The sequence below is a fragment of the Actinia tenebrosa genome, unplaced genomic scaffold (assembly GCF_029948245.1).
Source record: "Actinia tenebrosa isolate PJP-AT-01 unplaced genomic scaffold, QUT_ActTen_1.0 PGA_scaffold13__45_contigs__length_12533684, whole genome shotgun sequence".
Lineage (NCBI taxonomy): Eukaryota > Metazoa > Cnidaria > Anthozoa > Actiniaria > Actiniidae > Actinia > Actinia tenebrosa.
The window spans coordinates 6,828,120-6,845,717 of NW_028292573.1; the positions used below are offsets into that span (position 1 = coordinate 6,828,120).

Sequence of the window (17,598 nt, forward strand, 5' to 3'; positions counted from 1 at the left end):
GATATTTTAAATCTTACTGTCATTGCAGTGTGAGAAAATTCTTTGAATCAAGATGATTTGTAAACAATGAAAAGAATATTCCTACGGTGTACAAAAGTATCTGTGAAATAAACTTATCTGCAGGGTTCAAAATAGCAGGCAACATGCAATCCCAATTTTCTGATTGCAGTTATTAATAAGAAAAAAATTCACATAGGATTTTGAGAATAAAATGGTGAAAGAAATTTTACAGTCACAATTCACTTGTCCTGCACAAACATTTGTGTTATTTTGAGCCCTGCATGTTACCAGTCCTCTAGCCAAAAACATAATTTTTACTACTTAATTTTTTCTTTGAAATCTTAAAGCTCTTTTTTTACCCCTAGGCCTAGGTAAAGCTCTGAAATGCTTTCAGATCCAGCTTCAAAATTTTTTGTAGTTTTAGAAAACTCTCTCACAAAATGTTTCTTTTAAATGCACGTCTTTTTGTTGTCTTTTCTTTGACATTTCTGTCTATACAAGATATACTTTTCTCCTAGGCCTAGAGGTAGTAACTTTTCATTTTTCCCCCTTTTTTAATTTCTGAAAAATGCTAGACTAATTTTTTTTTGGTTAGAAATTTCTGGATCATTCTAGATTTCAATCTCTAAACCATGTTATTCGTGTTAATATCCTTGGTGGATGATTCCTGTCATCAGTACTGATTGACTTGATCTTGATGGTGCTGTGTCATCTCATAAAGTCTTTACAGCACAACAGCTTGGTATAACTGAATATGACAGACTTGGTGTAGCTAGAAAGAAAAACAGAATGTAACTGTCAATATCTGTAACCCTTTTGATTGACACGCATGAGATAGGAGCAAATGGCAAAGTTAGATGTTTGAAAACAGGAGTAAGCATGCTGCAGTTATGTGACCTTGGATCGATATCTTTGTCGTATGTGAGTAGAGTTTGCTCATTGTATTTCTCCTGTGCTTCAAGGGTTTTTCTCTGGATGCTCCACTTTTCCTCTCTCCACAAAATCAACTTCTAAATTCCAATTGGAATTCAGTTGATAAAGAACCACTCTTTACAACTGCCACTGTTAAATCCCATTTATTTTTTATTACTTATTGAATGCTAGTCTTACACCAAGACTTTGATTGTCTTTTTGATCACCCTTGGATTAACCCTAATGAAAATTCCAATTGCTGGGATAAGTTGCAAACAATGAATCAAGTTGAGCATCAGATACAAGATACACATATTCCATCATGTATGGACCCCTTGCACTGAGTCCCAAGATGAATAATTGTTCTGGGGAACAAAACAAATGGATTTTTTTTGCATAAGCAAAGGCGGCCTATTGTATTGTCCCCCAGAACAATTCCTCTAGGAAATCAAGGGGTCTATTGCTATGTATGCAAAGTACCTTAATATTAACATGTAGTTCAAGTAGCTAAACTTACTTACTTGTCTGTCATTTATCTGCTGGCTAGAACTTGACAGCATCATCACTATGACAACATAATGCTTGGCTGAGAGGCTGACAAACTGTTGAAAAAAGTCAAAGAGATCTGGTGAGTGTTGACTACAGTAAGCTAAGTTTAGATTGATATCAGGTAAAACGGGCCCCTAGTAGGCCGACGTGCAGTCAGAGATCATACACAAGACTGGCCTTTATGAAGCTCTAAGTGTTTATATAACTTATATGTAGTTTTATCTGTGATAAAGTAATCTTCATTAGTATTCTTTATGTATAAAGATTGATGTCTCATTATATAAAAATCCCTTGAATACTAATGAAGAGGACTTTATTGAGTAATTTGTATGGTCACTAAAACACTGTCACAGCTTGTTTACAAGGGGACAGCATGATAAACAATGATAAGAATATACCTCCTCAGCTCAGGCATAATGTTTTCCCAATTCATTTAGTTTAAAACAATGATTGTTTATCGATTGTACACGAGAAGATACATGAATCAAGGGAATTACACATGGTCTGAAATGATGGGAAAACATGCCTGAGTCAATGAGGTTAATTGGGACTCCTTTTACTCTGCAGCTGAATTGATAGCTCTGATACTTCTGGTTTCCAAATATTTTATAAACCAGTGATTATTCCATAACATATCCAGTATTTGGTGGCTATTTATTGTTGTTTTGATTCAAAAAAATACAATTTTTCCCACTTTTCTTTGTGCTGTTGCTTTTCTGTCCCCCTCCCTCTACCATGGTTCTTAGTATTGAAACAAGATTGTTTGCATTTGACGTCATAATAAAATAGAGCAACAAAATACGAGAGTTTGAATCATTCCTTAAAACAATACTTTGCTTGGAAACTGTAGTTGGTATTGTAAGAGAGGTGCTATGTATTGGTAAACTTACTTGTTTATCATGTTTGCAGACTGTCCAGGCCTTGACAACATCATCACTATGACAACATGATGCTTGGCTGAAGATGTTGACAACCTGGTGAAAAAAGGCAAAGATATTGATTTTAGTTCATGCGGCATTCCCTTGAGTATTATTTCTTTGTGTAATGGCTGTGCATGTGTTGTTTTTACTTTGCAAATAAGGTAAAGGTCTACTCAATAATAAAATATAGGTGAAATTCATGCTCATTTTCTTTTACTAACATCTGTTCTTACAGTTTGACTACTATAACCAGGGCCACCTAGACAGCGAGAACCAATCATATTGTAGAATGAAAACAATACAATCCAACATCAGGATCAAATTACGATTCTCATGCTGTCTAGGTTTCTAATTGGCTCCACTACCCAAAGTTGCAATGCATTGTTTTCATTCTACATTTTAATTTGTTTTCTTGTCTAACTGTTCAAGTGGTCCCAGTTACAGTAGTTGCACTTTAATGAATACAAAAACAAACAAAAACCTGGAATGGATGCATTTATATATTCTATAACATAGCTAATAGTTTAACTTACTTGTCTGTCATACATCTGCTGGCAATAGCTTGATGCAATGTAGTATCATCACAATCTAATGATGACACATATCAATACTTGTCATCAAGCTGTTGAAAAAGTGAAAGAGATCTGTGTTTAGAAACCTGAATCATAGATATTTGTTGAAATGATTATATTACTAGCAGATACTAGTTAAGGCTACATCGTATAAATGTTCTATAATGCGGACACAATCCATGTCAATCTTTCAGTCCTGTCAGTATACAGTACTGGTTAGCAGTAGACCATGTTGTACAGTGGGAACCCTGTGGTTGTCTGACATCTACCATGTTGATTTTGAGAAATAATAGCCCATAGAGTGCCTCAACAAAGCATTGTATAACTAACTTATGTATGAATTTGTTCTCCAGAGTAATATACATACCTGATGATTAGTAATAAACTGCTGCTTGGGATATGAACAACATTTTTGTAGTAACAAGGTGAGTCCATATTGTTATGGTCACAGGGTCATCAAGTTGATATTCAGGTCAACACCCATACAGCAACAAGGGAAGTCCATATTGTTATGAAGGTCACAGGGTCATCAGGTTGATATTCAGGTCAACATCCATACAGCAACAGTGAGAGTCCATATTGTTATGAAGGTCACAGGGTCATCAACAGATTGATTTGCAGTTCATTACTCATAGACAACATTGTATCAAGTGTTTTTGCTTCTTGTTTTAGTGCATTATACCCATCATTACCAGATTAATACTGAAGTATTCCATTATATATTGCTTAGAGTCAAGATGCAGTATGGTAATGAGGTTCAGATGTCAGGTTTCCATCTTGTTACAGATCACTGGACAGCCTTATGGAGTATTTCACGTGTAAGTTATACTTTTAAGACTGCAATACAAAGAAAGATAAATCATTAGGACATTAATATTTAGGATTTTCATGGTTCTAACGAGGGAGGGGAGGTTTTAAAATTTCACGAACCAAGTTTCGTGTAACGATGATGACAAAAGTTTCAAAATATGGAAAAAATGAAAATATACTCAAATTAAGCTTACAAACTGTTTGGAAACTTTCTAAAATTACATATTTGTGGCAAATTTAATTGTATTTTGCAAGAAAAAGTGAAATTCTTAGAGTTCAAAGCCAACACGTGTCATGGCGGTCAACCGAACTTTCGAAATCTACAAACTGGTTAAAAATACGGAAAAACGCCAGAATAACGCAGAAAAACACAATAATTCTTACCTTTCATAGTTCTCGTGCCCTTATCTATCTGTTAGATGGAGCACGAGCTAATAAAATTTTTTTGTTCTTGTAAAAACTTCTCTTTATATTTCCACAGATTGACACACGTCGAACCACGAAGGGAGCAAGTTTGAAATGAATCCAAAGTCACTCAAGGGCCTAGAACTAGCATTTTACACAGGGATCCCACAAAAATCTTGATTTTTTTGGTGAAAGTGCGACGGTTTTCGAGCAATATTTTTTGCCTAAAACATGAAAAATGACCAGAAAAGGCTATATTCGTACCCTACGGAGAATAAAAACCCAAAAAAACGCTTATTTTAGGCAAAAAACACCATTATGTTAATTAGTCACGTGACCAGTCACGTGACCCTTAATTTTCTGTTTTTTAAGGCGTGAAAAAATAAAATCGTGGGTTTGAAATAATCCTTTCATTTGAATTCATTAGATCACGCAGTTGATAATAAAAGAACATCGAACCTTTATTGTGTGACATTTATTGCCTGACCCATAAAAATAAAAAATAAAAGAAATAAAACAACAGCTGAAAAATATCCTTTCATGTCTAGACTCCACCCGACCAAAAATAAAATACACCCAGAGACAAAGAGGAACAAACTAAGATTTCAAGACGCATAAAGCGCCAATATTTTTTTATTACACTTCAAGTTATTTAAAAACTTTATTAACTCATGCGGCTTCGCCACTTCGCGCGCCTGATTTCAGTTTAAGCTACTTTCACACGTTGAAACTTTTAGCTTAAACTTGCTCACACTAGCTATACTCGTGCCGGCAAACGAAACTTCGCGAAGAAGTTTTAGAACGAGATTGTGTCGTGATTCATCCCCGTGAATCTTGTCTCGCAACGACTTTGAAAACAAGTTTTAGCAAAAAGTTTTAGGCGCATAACAGGAGCTTTATTTCTTGAAGCAAAACAGAACAGAGGAACCGTTTGATACTAGTAAATTATGCGCATTAATTTTTTTCTCCTTTATTTCAGTTTGAATAAGTGTTTTCAAGCGTAGAATAAAACATTTACCTGAGGGAATAACACGTGCTTACACAACGACCAATGTAATCAAATACATGACGTCATATTTGCGTGAATACAGTAGAAACCCGTGGACGGTTTGTTTCTTTTTTGGAGAAAAAAGGGTCCGTGTGTTTTAGTCACGTCATTCCCTCAATCATCATTATTTTCTTTCATAGAATCAGTATTCTTTCTCACGACAAGAAAAGAAGCAAGCCTCAAAGAATCTAGCACTTTATAAATCAATGCCTTCATTGTTCATTTGTCAATCCTTTGAGTATTACTTCTTTGTTTCTTGGTGACGGTCAGGGTGTTAATGGTATTGATTGCTCACGATTATCCTGAAAACGACCAGAACAGTAAAATACAAAAGAAGTCACAGCCTTCATCATATCGGAATTCGTGACATTTCTTTTATTTTGTCCTGTAAGACTCGCAGTCAAGAGGCTCGAGGCTCTAATCACGCTGTGAGCATGGGTGTGTGATTTGGGGGGAGGGGGTGGGGTATAGTGACGACTGAGATTTTGTATTTTTTTTAAATAGTTTAATGAAATTCACTTGACTTTGAATCTTTTACAGTCGTTGTATATACAAAATTTAATCTCTTTTATTCTCCTATCACTCTATTTACCTTTTATCTATAACCCTCATAGTTTTGTCAATCTGCTCTGCTCTGCTCTGCTCTGCTCTGCTCTGCTCTGCTCTGCTCTGCTCTGCTCTGCTCTGCTCTGCTCTGCTCTGCTCTGCTCTGCTCTGCTCTGCTCTGCTCTGCTCTGCTCTGCTCTGCTCTGCTCTGCTCTGCTCTGCTCTGCTCTGCTCTGCTCTGCTCTGCACTGCTCTGCTCTGCTCTGCTCTTTTTTCTTCTTTCCTTTTCTTTCTTTTCATTTATGTTATTTTCCTTTTTAGCTTTTTTCTTATTTTTCTATTCTTATTTTTTCTTTTTTTTCATTATAAAAACTAAGCGCCTCTTGTGTCCATTTTTTGTTGTTTGTCTCCTTTCTCTCTCTAATTACAATTTTCTTCTTGTCTTGATTTCTGTTGTCCTTTATTCCGTCGTTCTTCATGCCCATCAGCTGCTGAGAGTGATTAACAGAGCAACATAAACCTATTTATTTTTGTCGTGATTCACATGATTAATATATTTCATAACCAAAACAGAACAGGGAACAAGGAACAACGCATAGGAAACAGAAATATCGAGGACCTTCCATAAAAGAAAGCGGTAGAGCATAGGAAGGGGGGTTTTAACACTGTTCATGTGCTGCCTCTTACAGTACCTTTCATTAGCAACGTCGATATCCCTACACAATATGGTCCATCTTCTGTGCTTCAAGTGATTATCAAACATGGATTCATAACAATCAACTCCTTCATTCAAGTATCTGGCCGTGATGTACATATCATTAAAAACTTCATAGTAGAAGATAAGAAATATTTATCTAATTTTTCATATATCCAATCCCATAAACTCACAAACAATCCAACAAAATTGGATGGGATTGGATGACACCCACCATCCATCCATCCATCCAATCCAATTCAATCATTTTAGTCCATTCTTCCTCCACCCATCATCCAATCCAATCCCATTAAATCACATTAGTCCATTCATACTCCACCCAACATCCATCCAATCCAATTAAATCACATTAGTCCATTCCTACTCCACCCATCATCCAATACAATCCAATTAAATCACATTAGTCCATTCATACTCCACCCATCATCCAATCCAATCCAATTAAATCACATTAGTCCATTCATACTCCTACCATCATCCAATCCAATCCAATTAAATCACATTAGTCCATTCCTACTCCACCCATCATCCAATACAATCCAATTAAATCACATTAGTCCATTCTTATTCCACCCATCAAGTAGTCCATTCTTACTCCACCCATCATCCAATACAATCCAATTAAATCACATTAGTCCATTCATACTCCTACCATCATCCAATCCAATCCAATTAAATATCATTAGTCCATTCATACTCCACCCATCATCCAATCCAATCATATTAAATCACATTAGTCCATTCTTACTCCACCCATCATCCATCCAATCCAATTACATCACATTAGTCCATTCTTACTCCACCCATCATCCATCCATCCAATCCAATTATATCACATTAGTCCATTCTTACTTCAACCATCATCCATCCAATCCAATTAAATCACATAAGTATATTCTTACTCCACCTATTATCCAATTCAATCCAATTAAATCACATTAGCCTATTCTAACTCCACCCATCATCCAATCCAATCCAATAAAATAAAGTTAGGCCATTCTTACTCCACTCACCATCAATCCAATCCTATTAAATCACATTAGAAAACTCATTCATAATTCATGAAGGAAACACAATAGAAATCATGACCATGAAGGTGATTTTAAATCGGATAAAGATTCGTCTTCATTTGCATAAACTTTAACTTGGATTTTCTCTATCAAACTTGGTTCATTTCGTAAAAAAATCGGTACACAATGAGAACAAACATCATAAGTTTTCTAAGCCGTTTAATAATCTCGCAGATCGTGTTTTATCGGATCTAAAGCCACTCGGCTGCGCCTCGTGTTTTATACCCGATAAAATACTCCTGCTCGTTTATTAAACATTACTTAGTCCATTCTTACTCAACCCATCATCCAATCCAATCCAATTAAATAAAATTAGTCCATTCTTACTCCACCCATCATCCAATCCAATCCAATCCAATTAAATCACATTAGTCCATTCAAACTCCACCCACCATCAATCCAATCCTATTAAATCACATTAGTCCATTCTTACTCCACCCATCATCCAATCCAATCCAATTAAATCACATTAGTCCATTCATACTCCACCCATCATCCAATCCAATCATATTAAATTACATTAGTCCATTCTTACTCCACCCATCATCCAATTCAATCATATTAAATCACATTACTCCATTCAAACTCCAGCCACCATCCATCCAATCCAATTAAACCATATTAGTCCATTCTTACTCCACCCATCATCCAATCCAATCCAATTAAATCAAATTAGCATATTCTTACTCCACCCATCATCCAATCCAATTCAATTAAATCACATTAGTCCATTCCTACTCAACCAATCATCCATCCATCCAATTAAATCACATTAGTCCATTCTTACTCCAACCATCATCCAATCCAATCCAATTAAATAAAGATAGTCCATTCTTACTCCACCCATCATCCAATCCAATCCAATTAAATCACATTAGTTCATTCTTACTCCACCAATCATCCATCCATCCAATTAAATCACATTAGTCCATTCTTACTCCACCCATCATCCAATCCAATCCAATTAAATCACATTAGTCCATTCTTACTCCACCAATCATCCATCCAATCCAATTAAATCACATTAGTCCATTCCTACTCCACCCATCATCCAATACAATCCAATTAAATCACATTAGTCCATTCTTATTCCACCCATCAAGTAGTCCATTCTTACTCCACCCATCATCCAATCCAATCCAATTAAATCACATTAGTCCATTCATACTCCTACCATCATCCAATCCAATCCAATTAAATCACATTAGTCCATTCATACTCCACCCATCATCCAATCCAATCATATTAAATCACATTAGTCCATTCTTACTCCACCCATCATCCATCCAATCCAATTACATCACATTAGTCCATTCTTACTCCACCCATCATCCATCCATCCAATCCAATTATATCACATTAGTCCATTCTTACTTCAACCATCATCCATCCAATCCAATTAAATCACCTAAGTATATTCTTACTCCACCTATTATCCAATTCAATCCAATTAAATCACATTAGCCTATTCTAACTCCACCCATCATCCAATCCAATCCAATAAAATAAAGTTAGGCCATTCTTACTCCACTCACCATCAATCCAATCCTATTAAATCACATTAGAAAACTCATTCATAATTCATGAAGGAAACACAATAGAAATCATGACCATGAAGGTGATTTTAAATCGGATAAAGATTCGTCTTCATTTGCATAAACTTTAACTTGGATTTTCTCTATCAAACTTGGTTCATTTCGTAAAAAAATCGGTACACAATGAGAACAAACATCATAAGTTTTCTAAGCCGTTTAATAATCTCGCAGATCGTGTTTTATCGGATCTAAAGCCACTCGGCTGCGCCTCGTGTTTTATACCCGATAAAATACTCCTGCTCGTTTATTAAACATTACTTAGTCCATTCTTACTCAACCCATCATCCAATCCAATCCAATTAAATAAAATTAGTCCATTCTTACTCCACCCATCATCCAATCCAATCCAATCCAATTAAATCACATTAGTCCATTCAAACTCCACCCACCATCAATCCAATCCTATTAAATCACATTAGTCCATTCTTACTCCACCCATCATCCAATCCAATCCAATTAAATCACATTAGTCCATTCATACTCCACCCATCATCCAATCCAATCATATTAAATTACATTAGTCCATTCTTACTCCACCCATCATCCAATTCAATCATATTAAATCACATTACTCCATTCAAACTCCAGCCACCATCCATCCAATCCAATTAAACCATATTAGTCCATTCTTACTCCACCCATCATCCAATCCAATCCAATTAAATCAAATTAGCATATTCTTACTCCACCCATCATCCAATCCAATTCAATTAAATCACATTAGTCCATTCCTACTCAACCAATCATCCATCCATCCAATTAAATCACATTAGTCCATTCTTACTCCAACCATCATCCAATCCAATCCAATTAAATAAAGATAGTCCATTCTTACTCCACCCATCATCCAATCCAATCCAATTAAATCACATTAGTTCATTCTTACTCCACCAATCATCCATCCATCCAATTAAATCACATTAGTCCATTCTTACTCCACCCATCATCCAATCCAATCCAATTAAATCACATTAGTCCATTCTTACTCCACCAATCATCCATCCAATCCAATTAAATCACATTAGTCCATTCTTACTCCACCCATCATCCAATACAATCCAATTAAATCACATTAGTCCATTCTTATTCCACCCATCAAGTAGTCCATTCTTACTCCACCCATCATCCAATCCAATCCAATTAAATCACATTAGTCCATTCATACTCCTACCATCATCCAATCCAATCCAATTAAATCACATTAGTCCATTCATACTCCACCCATCATCCAATCCAATCATATTAAATCACATTAGTCCATTCTTACTCCACCCATCATCCATCCAATCCAATTACATCACATTAGTCCATTCTTACTCCACCCATCATCCATCCATCCAATCCAATTATATCACATTAGTCCATTCTTACTTCAACCATCATCCATCCAATCCAATTAAATCACATTAGCATATTCTTACTCCACCTATTATCCAATTCAATCCAATTAAATCACATTAGCCTATTCTAACTCCACCCATCATCCAATCCAATCCAATTAAATAAAATTTGTCCATTCTTACTCCACCCATTATCCAATCCAATCCAATTAAATCACATTAGAAAACTCATTCATAATTTATGAAGGAAACACAATAGAAATCATGACCATGAAGGTGATTTTAAATCGGATAAAGATTCGTCTTCATTTGCATAAACTTTAACTTGGATTTTCTCTATCAAACTTGGTTCATTTCGTAAAAAAATCGGTACACAATGAGAACAAACATCATAAGTTTTCTAAGCCGTTCAATAATCTCGCAGATCGTGTTTTATCGGCTCTAAAACCACTAGGCTGCGCCTCGTGTTTTATACCCGATAAAACACTCCTGCTCATTTATTAAACATTACTTAGAAAACTCGTTAATAATTCATGAAGAAAACACAATAGAAATCATGACCATGAAGGTGATTTCATATCGGATAAAGATTCCTCTTCATTTGCATAAACTTTAACTTGGATTTTCTCTATCAAACTTGGTTCATTTCGTAAAAAAATCGGTACACAATGAGAACAAACATCATAAGTTTTCTAAGCCGTTCAATAATCTCGCAGATCGTGTTTTATTGGGTCTAAAACCACTTGGCTGCGCCTCGTGTTTTATACCCGATAAAACACTCCTGCTCGTTTATTAAACATTACTTAGTCCATTCTTACTCAACCCATCATCTAATCCAATCCAAGTAAATAAAATTAGTCCATTCATACTCCACCCATCCTCTATCCAATCATATTAAATCACATTAGTCCATTCTTACTCCGATCATCATCCATCCAATCCAATTAAATCCTATTAGTCCATTCTTACTCCACCCATCATCCATCCAATCATATTAAATCACATTAGTCCATTCTTACTTCAACCATCATCCATCCAATCCAATTAAATCACATTAGTCCATTCTTACCCCACCTATTATCCAATCCAATCCAATTAAATCACATTAGCCTATTCTAACTCCACCCATCATCCAATCCAATCCAATAAAATAAAATTAGGCCATTCTTACCCCACCCACCATCAATCTAATCCTATTAAATCACATTAGTCCATTCTTACTCCAACCATCATCCATCCAATCCAATTAAATCCCATTAGTCCATTCTTACCCCACCCATTATCCAATCCAATCCAATTAAGTCACATTGGTGCAGTCATACTCCAACCATCATCCAATCCAATCCAATAAAATAAGATTAGTCCATTCTTACTCCACCCACCATCCAATCTAATCCAATTAAATCACATTAGTCCATTCTTACTCCAGCCATCATCCATCTAAGCTATTTAAATCACATTACTCCATTCAAACTCCAGCCACCATCCATCCAATCCAATTAAACCATATTAGTCCATTCTTACTCCACCCATCATCCAATCCAATCCAATCCAATTAAATCACATTAGTCCATTCTTACTCCACCCATCAATTAGTCCATTCTTACTCCACCCATCATCCAATCCAATCCAATCCAATTAAATCACATTAGTCCATTCTTACTCCACCAATCATCCAATGCAATCCAATTAAATCACATCAGTCCATTGTTACTCCACCCATCATCCAATCCAATCCAATTAAATCACATAAGTAAAATACTTGCCAGATTGTTGTTCTGTTGTCGAGGTGAAACAATGACCACTCCTTGTCACAGTCCTCTATTTTAGTGATTCACTTGTACCTTTGCTTTATCCAAATGGAAGTCCAAATACTGAAAGAACAGAACATGATCCAAGTTAGGGCAATAATATTAAATTCATTTAGTAAACTTATGGCTGTTAAACAGCTCCTCCCTCCCCCCTCCTCCCCTCAAGTGGTGAAGGGATTGATGGCAAACCTGACAAGGCAGGTTTATGCATATTGGCCGGAGAAGAAAAGTTCCATACTGTATATTTGCAAAATTTAAAATTTTTGCTTTATGTTGGGATAGCATGAAAGCTGTGTGACTGAATGATTTGCTCCATGCATAGATCGTACTGATGGACAACTGCACGTACACACATCTCTGTTGTTACACCACTACCTATCAACTCCAGGCCCGTAGCCAAGGGGGTTCTGTGGGTTCGGACAAACCCCCCCCACACACGGAAAAGGTCCGGTGTCCACATGGTATTTGAATTAATATACTTTCAAATCATTAATTTGCTAATCAAAAATTTAAAAAGTTTTCCTCTTCTCTCTCTTTTTTTTTTTTTTTTTTTGGATTCGCGGATTGCCTGCCATGCAATGAGGTCATTCATGAGGTCCCCGACATGAAGAAAACGAACCGCCCCGATTCGAAGGCTGCCTACGGGCCTGAACTCCCCCTGGAACTGCATGATATCAGTGAACCTACCATCTCATTGCATTACACTAATAAATTAACCATTAGATTTTGTAATGTATTGTCCTGTTTCCCTTAAAAGTAACATCATGTAGTTAAAGTAATTTTGTCCTCTATTAGATACTCTGTGCAAGTTCCAATACTAGTCCTTATCACAGTTCCCTGCCCTATCTTGAAAGGTAGCCATGCCTTTACATCAAAGCTAGATGAACAGTTAGCTTGCAATGATAAAGGCATGTGAATAATTGTCCAATGTTTTCAAAAGGTCTCTATCGTTGCAAGCTAACCGTTCATCTAGCTTATGCAAAGGCATGGATACCTTTCAAGATGACACAGGGAACTGTGAAAGGAAGTATTAAAAATATTCATCTCTATCATCAAACATGGATAGACCGATCATATCTACTTACTATTTCACAGGTTATAAAAGTAAAACAAAACAAAGTAAAAAAAAAAATTTTTTTTGAAAATAAAAAACTAATTCCATCCTTTTTCAATGTGTTTGAAATATTAAATATTAAAGAGAGATTGAAGAGACCATCAATTCCATGAAGAATTAAAATATAGAATGTCAGACAGTATAAAGAATGAGCAATAAATGGTAGAATGTCAGACAATAAGAATGAGAATTAAATGGTAGAATGTCAGACAATAAGAATGAGAATTAAATGGTAGAATGTCAAACAATAAGAATGAGAATTAAATGCTAGAATATCAGACAATAAGAATGAGATTTAAATGGTAGAATGTCAGACAATATGAATGAGAATTAAATGCTAGAATATCAGACAATAAGAATGAGAATTAAATGGGAGAATGTCAAACAATAAGAATGAGAATTAAATAGTAGAATGTCAGACAATAAGAATGAGAATTAAATGGTAGAATGTCAGACAGGAAAAATTAGAATTAAATGGTAGAATGTCGGACAATAAAAATGATAAATACTTGGTAAAATGTGAGACAGTAATAATGAGAATTAAATGGTAGAATGTCAGACAAGAATAAGAATTAAATGGTAGAATGTCAGACAAGAATAAGAATTAAATGGGAGAATGTCAGACAATAAGAATGACAATGAAATGGTTGAATGTCAGACAATAAGAATGACAATTAATTGCGAGAATGTCAGACAAGAATGAGAATTAAATGGTAGAATGTCAGACAATAAGAATGACAATTAAATAGCAGAATGTCGGACAATAAGAATGAGAATTAAATGGGAGAATGTCAGACAATAAGAATGAGAATTAAATGGGAGAATGTCAGACAATAAGAATGACAATTAAATGGGAGAATGTCAAACAATAAGAATGGGAATTAAATGGTAGAATGTCAGACAATAAGAATGAGAATTAAATGGTAGAATGTCAGACAATAAGAATTAGAATTAAATGGGAGAATGTCAGACAATAAGAATGAGAATTAAATGGTAGAATGTCGTACAATAAAAATGATAAATACTTGGTAAAATGTGAGACAGTAAGAATGAGAATTAAATTGTAGAATGTCAGACAAGAATGAGAATTAAATGGTAGAATGTTAGACAATAAGAATGAGAATTAAATGGTAGAATGTCCGACAATAAGAATGAGAATTAAATGGTAGAATGTCAGACAATAAGAATGACAATTAAATAGTACAATGTCAGACAGTCAGAATGAGAATTAAATGGTAGAATGTCAGACAATAAGAATGAGAATTAAATGGTAGAATGTCAGACAGGAAAAATTAGAATTAAATGGTAGAATGTCGGACAATAAAAATGATAAATACTTGGTAAAATGTGAGACAGTAATAATGAGAATTAAATGGTAGAATGTCAGACAAGAATAAGAATTAAATGGTAGAATGTCAGACAAGAATAAGAATTAAATGGGAGAATGTCAGACAATAAGAATGACAATGAAATGGTTGAATGTCAGACAATAAGAATGACAATTAATTGCGAGAATGTCAGACAAGAATGAGAATTAAATGGTAGAATGTCAGACAATAAGAATGACAATTAAATAGCAGAATGTCGGACAATAAGAATGAGAATTAAATGGGAGAATGTCAGACAATAAGAATGAGAATTAAATGGGAGAATGTCAGACAATAAGAATGACAATTAAATGGGAAAATGTCAAACAATAAGAATGAGAATTAAATGGTAGAATGTCGTACAATAAAAATGATAAATACTTGGTAAAATGTGAGACAGTAAGAATGAGAATTAAATGGTAGAATGTCAGACAACAAGAATGAGAATTAAATGGGAGAATGTCAGACAATAAGAATGACAATTAAATGGTTGAATGTCAGACAATAAGAATGACAATTAATTGCGAGAATGTCAGACAAGAATGAGAATTAAATGGTAGAATGTCAGACAATAAGAATGACAATTAAATAGCAGAATGTCGGACAATAAGAATGAGAATTAAATGGGAGAATGTCAGACAATAAGAATGAGAATTAAATGGGAGAATGTCAGACAATAAGAATGAGAATTAAATGGGAGAATGTCAGACAATAAGAATGAGAATTAAATGGTAGAATGTCGTACAATAAAAATGATAAATACTTGGTAAAATGTGAGACAGTAAGAATGAGAATTAAATTGTAGAATGTCAGACAAGAATGAGAATTAAATGGTAGAATGTTAGACAATAAGAATGAGAATTAAATGGTAGAATGTCCGACAATAAGAATGAGAATTAAATGGTAGAATGTCAGACAATAAGAATGACAATTAAATAGTACAATGTCAGACAGTCAGAATGAGAATTAAATGGTAGAATGTCAGACAATAAGAATGAGAATTAAATGGTAGAATGTCAGACAGCAAAAATGAGAATTAAATGGTAGAATGTCGGACAATAAAAATGATAAATACTTGGTAAAATGTCAGACAGCAAGAATGAGAATTAAATGGTAGAAGTTCAGACAGGAAGAATAAGAATTAAATAGTAGAATGTCAGACAATAAGAATGAGAAATAATTGCTAAAATGTCAGACAGTAGGAATGAGAATTAAATGGTAGAATGTCAGACAATAAGAATGAGAATTAAATAGCAGAATGTCGGACAATAAGAATGAGAATTAAATAGTAGAATGTCAGACAATAAGAATGAGAATTAAATGGTTGAATGTCAGACAATAAAAATGAGAATTAAATGGGAGAATGTCAGACAATAAGAATGAGAATTAAATGGTAGAATATCAGACAATAAGAATGAGAATTAAATAGTAGAATGTCAGACAATAAGAATGAGAATTAAATGGTAGAATATCAGACAATAAGAATGAGAATTAAATAGTAGAATGTCAGACAATAAGAATGAGAATTAAATGGTAGAATGTCATACAATAAAAATGAGAATTAAATGGTAGAATGTCAGACAATAAGAATGAGAATTAAATGGTAGAAAGTCATACAATAAGAATGACAATTAAATGGGAGAAGTTTAGACAATAAGAATGAGAATTAAATGGGAGAATGTCAGACAATAAGAATGACAATTAAATGGGAGAATGTCAGACAAGAATGAGAATTAAATGGTAGAATGTCAGACAATAAAAATGAGAATGAAATGGTAGAATGTCAGACAATAAGAATGACAATTAAATGGGAGAATGTCAGACAATAAAAATGAGAATTAAATGGTAGAATGTCAGACAATAAGAATGACAATTAAATGGGAGAATGTCAGACAATAAAAATGAGAATTAAACGGGAGAATGTCGGACAATAAGAATGAGAATTAAATGGTAGAATGTCAGACAATAAGAATGAGAATCAAATAGTAGAATGTCAGACAATAAAAATGAGAATTAAACGGTAGAATGTCAGACAATAAGAATGAGAATTAAACGGTAGAATGTCAGACAATAAAAATGAGAATAGAATGGTAGAATGTCAGACAATAAGAATGAGAACTAAATGGGAGAATGTCAGACAATAAGAATGAGAATTAAATGGTAGAATGTCAGACAATAGGAATGAGAATTAAATGGTTGTCCACCCTCATTACTTCCTACAAATATCTCTGACTAACTCCTCGGCGATAAAGAGATCGAGCTCTTCATTCAAATGCAGTTTTCCAAGTTTCACGATTTCAAACGTCCAACAAAGCTGTATGAAAAGCCCGATCTCTTGATGTTCTATTCCTTCTCGCGGCAAAACATTACTACTCAAGTTTCATACATACCTGCAGATTGCAGCCATAAGTTAACTTTGCCAAAAACAAATGAAAATATCCATTTTTACTCCGACTTCGTATAACGAACACACAGCGGCCATTTTAACTCTTGATCTACCGCTGATCAAATTGTTACTAAAGGCTCGAAGACACAGGTAGCCCAAAGGAAGAACTTGTCTTGGATTAAACGGGGTTACATCAAATATATTCTTTTTTATATTATAATTTATCATGATAATAATAATGAGTATGTTCTGGTAAAGGTTAAATGAAAGTATTTGGCAGGTTATGTCTAGGTTAGCAGGAGAGGGGTGGGGATGGGAAGAGTACTTTACAGGGTGGGGGTGGGGTGGGGGGGGGGGGGTGTGAAGGCTAGAAGTGGCTTCAGGGAAACAAATAAACCTGATTTATTTGGGGCACACTATTTTTCCATTTCAGATCTC

The 17,598-nt window shown here is 34.7% G+C and overlaps 3 long non-coding RNA genes across 4 annotated transcripts; 1 reads left to right on the forward strand and 2 right to left on the reverse strand.

Annotated features, from left to right (window-relative positions):
- Positions 1-666: 666 nt before the first annotated feature.
- Positions 667-3,691, reverse strand: LOC148911706 (uncharacterized). Its single transcript, XR_016119559.1, has 5 exons — positions 3,321-3,691; positions 2,915-3,003; positions 2,352-2,435; positions 1,434-1,514; positions 667-772 (listed from the first exon to the last, which is right to left on the reverse strand). It is a non-coding gene; the product is annotated as an uncharacterized LOC148911706 (long non-coding RNA).
- On the forward strand, positions 710-4,632 carry LOC148911707 (uncharacterized). 2 transcript variants are annotated; one of them, XR_016119561.1, is made up of 6 exons: positions 710-921; positions 1,460-1,540; positions 2,371-2,542; positions 3,307-3,378; positions 3,684-3,771; positions 4,245-4,632. It is a non-coding gene; the product is annotated as an uncharacterized LOC148911707 (long non-coding RNA). The 2 variants fall into 2 exon arrangements; XR_016119560.1 differs by lacking the exon at positions 710-921 and having other exon boundaries at positions 1,419-1,540.
- A 1,298-nt stretch (positions 4,633-5,930) lies between these two features.
- On the reverse strand, positions 5,931-17,276 carry LOC148911708 (uncharacterized). Its single transcript, XR_016119580.1, has 4 exons — positions 17,165-17,276; positions 12,249-12,356; positions 6,455-6,559; positions 5,931-6,253 (listed from the first exon to the last, which is right to left on the reverse strand). It is a non-coding gene; the product is annotated as an uncharacterized LOC148911708 (long non-coding RNA).
- Positions 17,277-17,598: the final 322 nt, after the last annotated feature.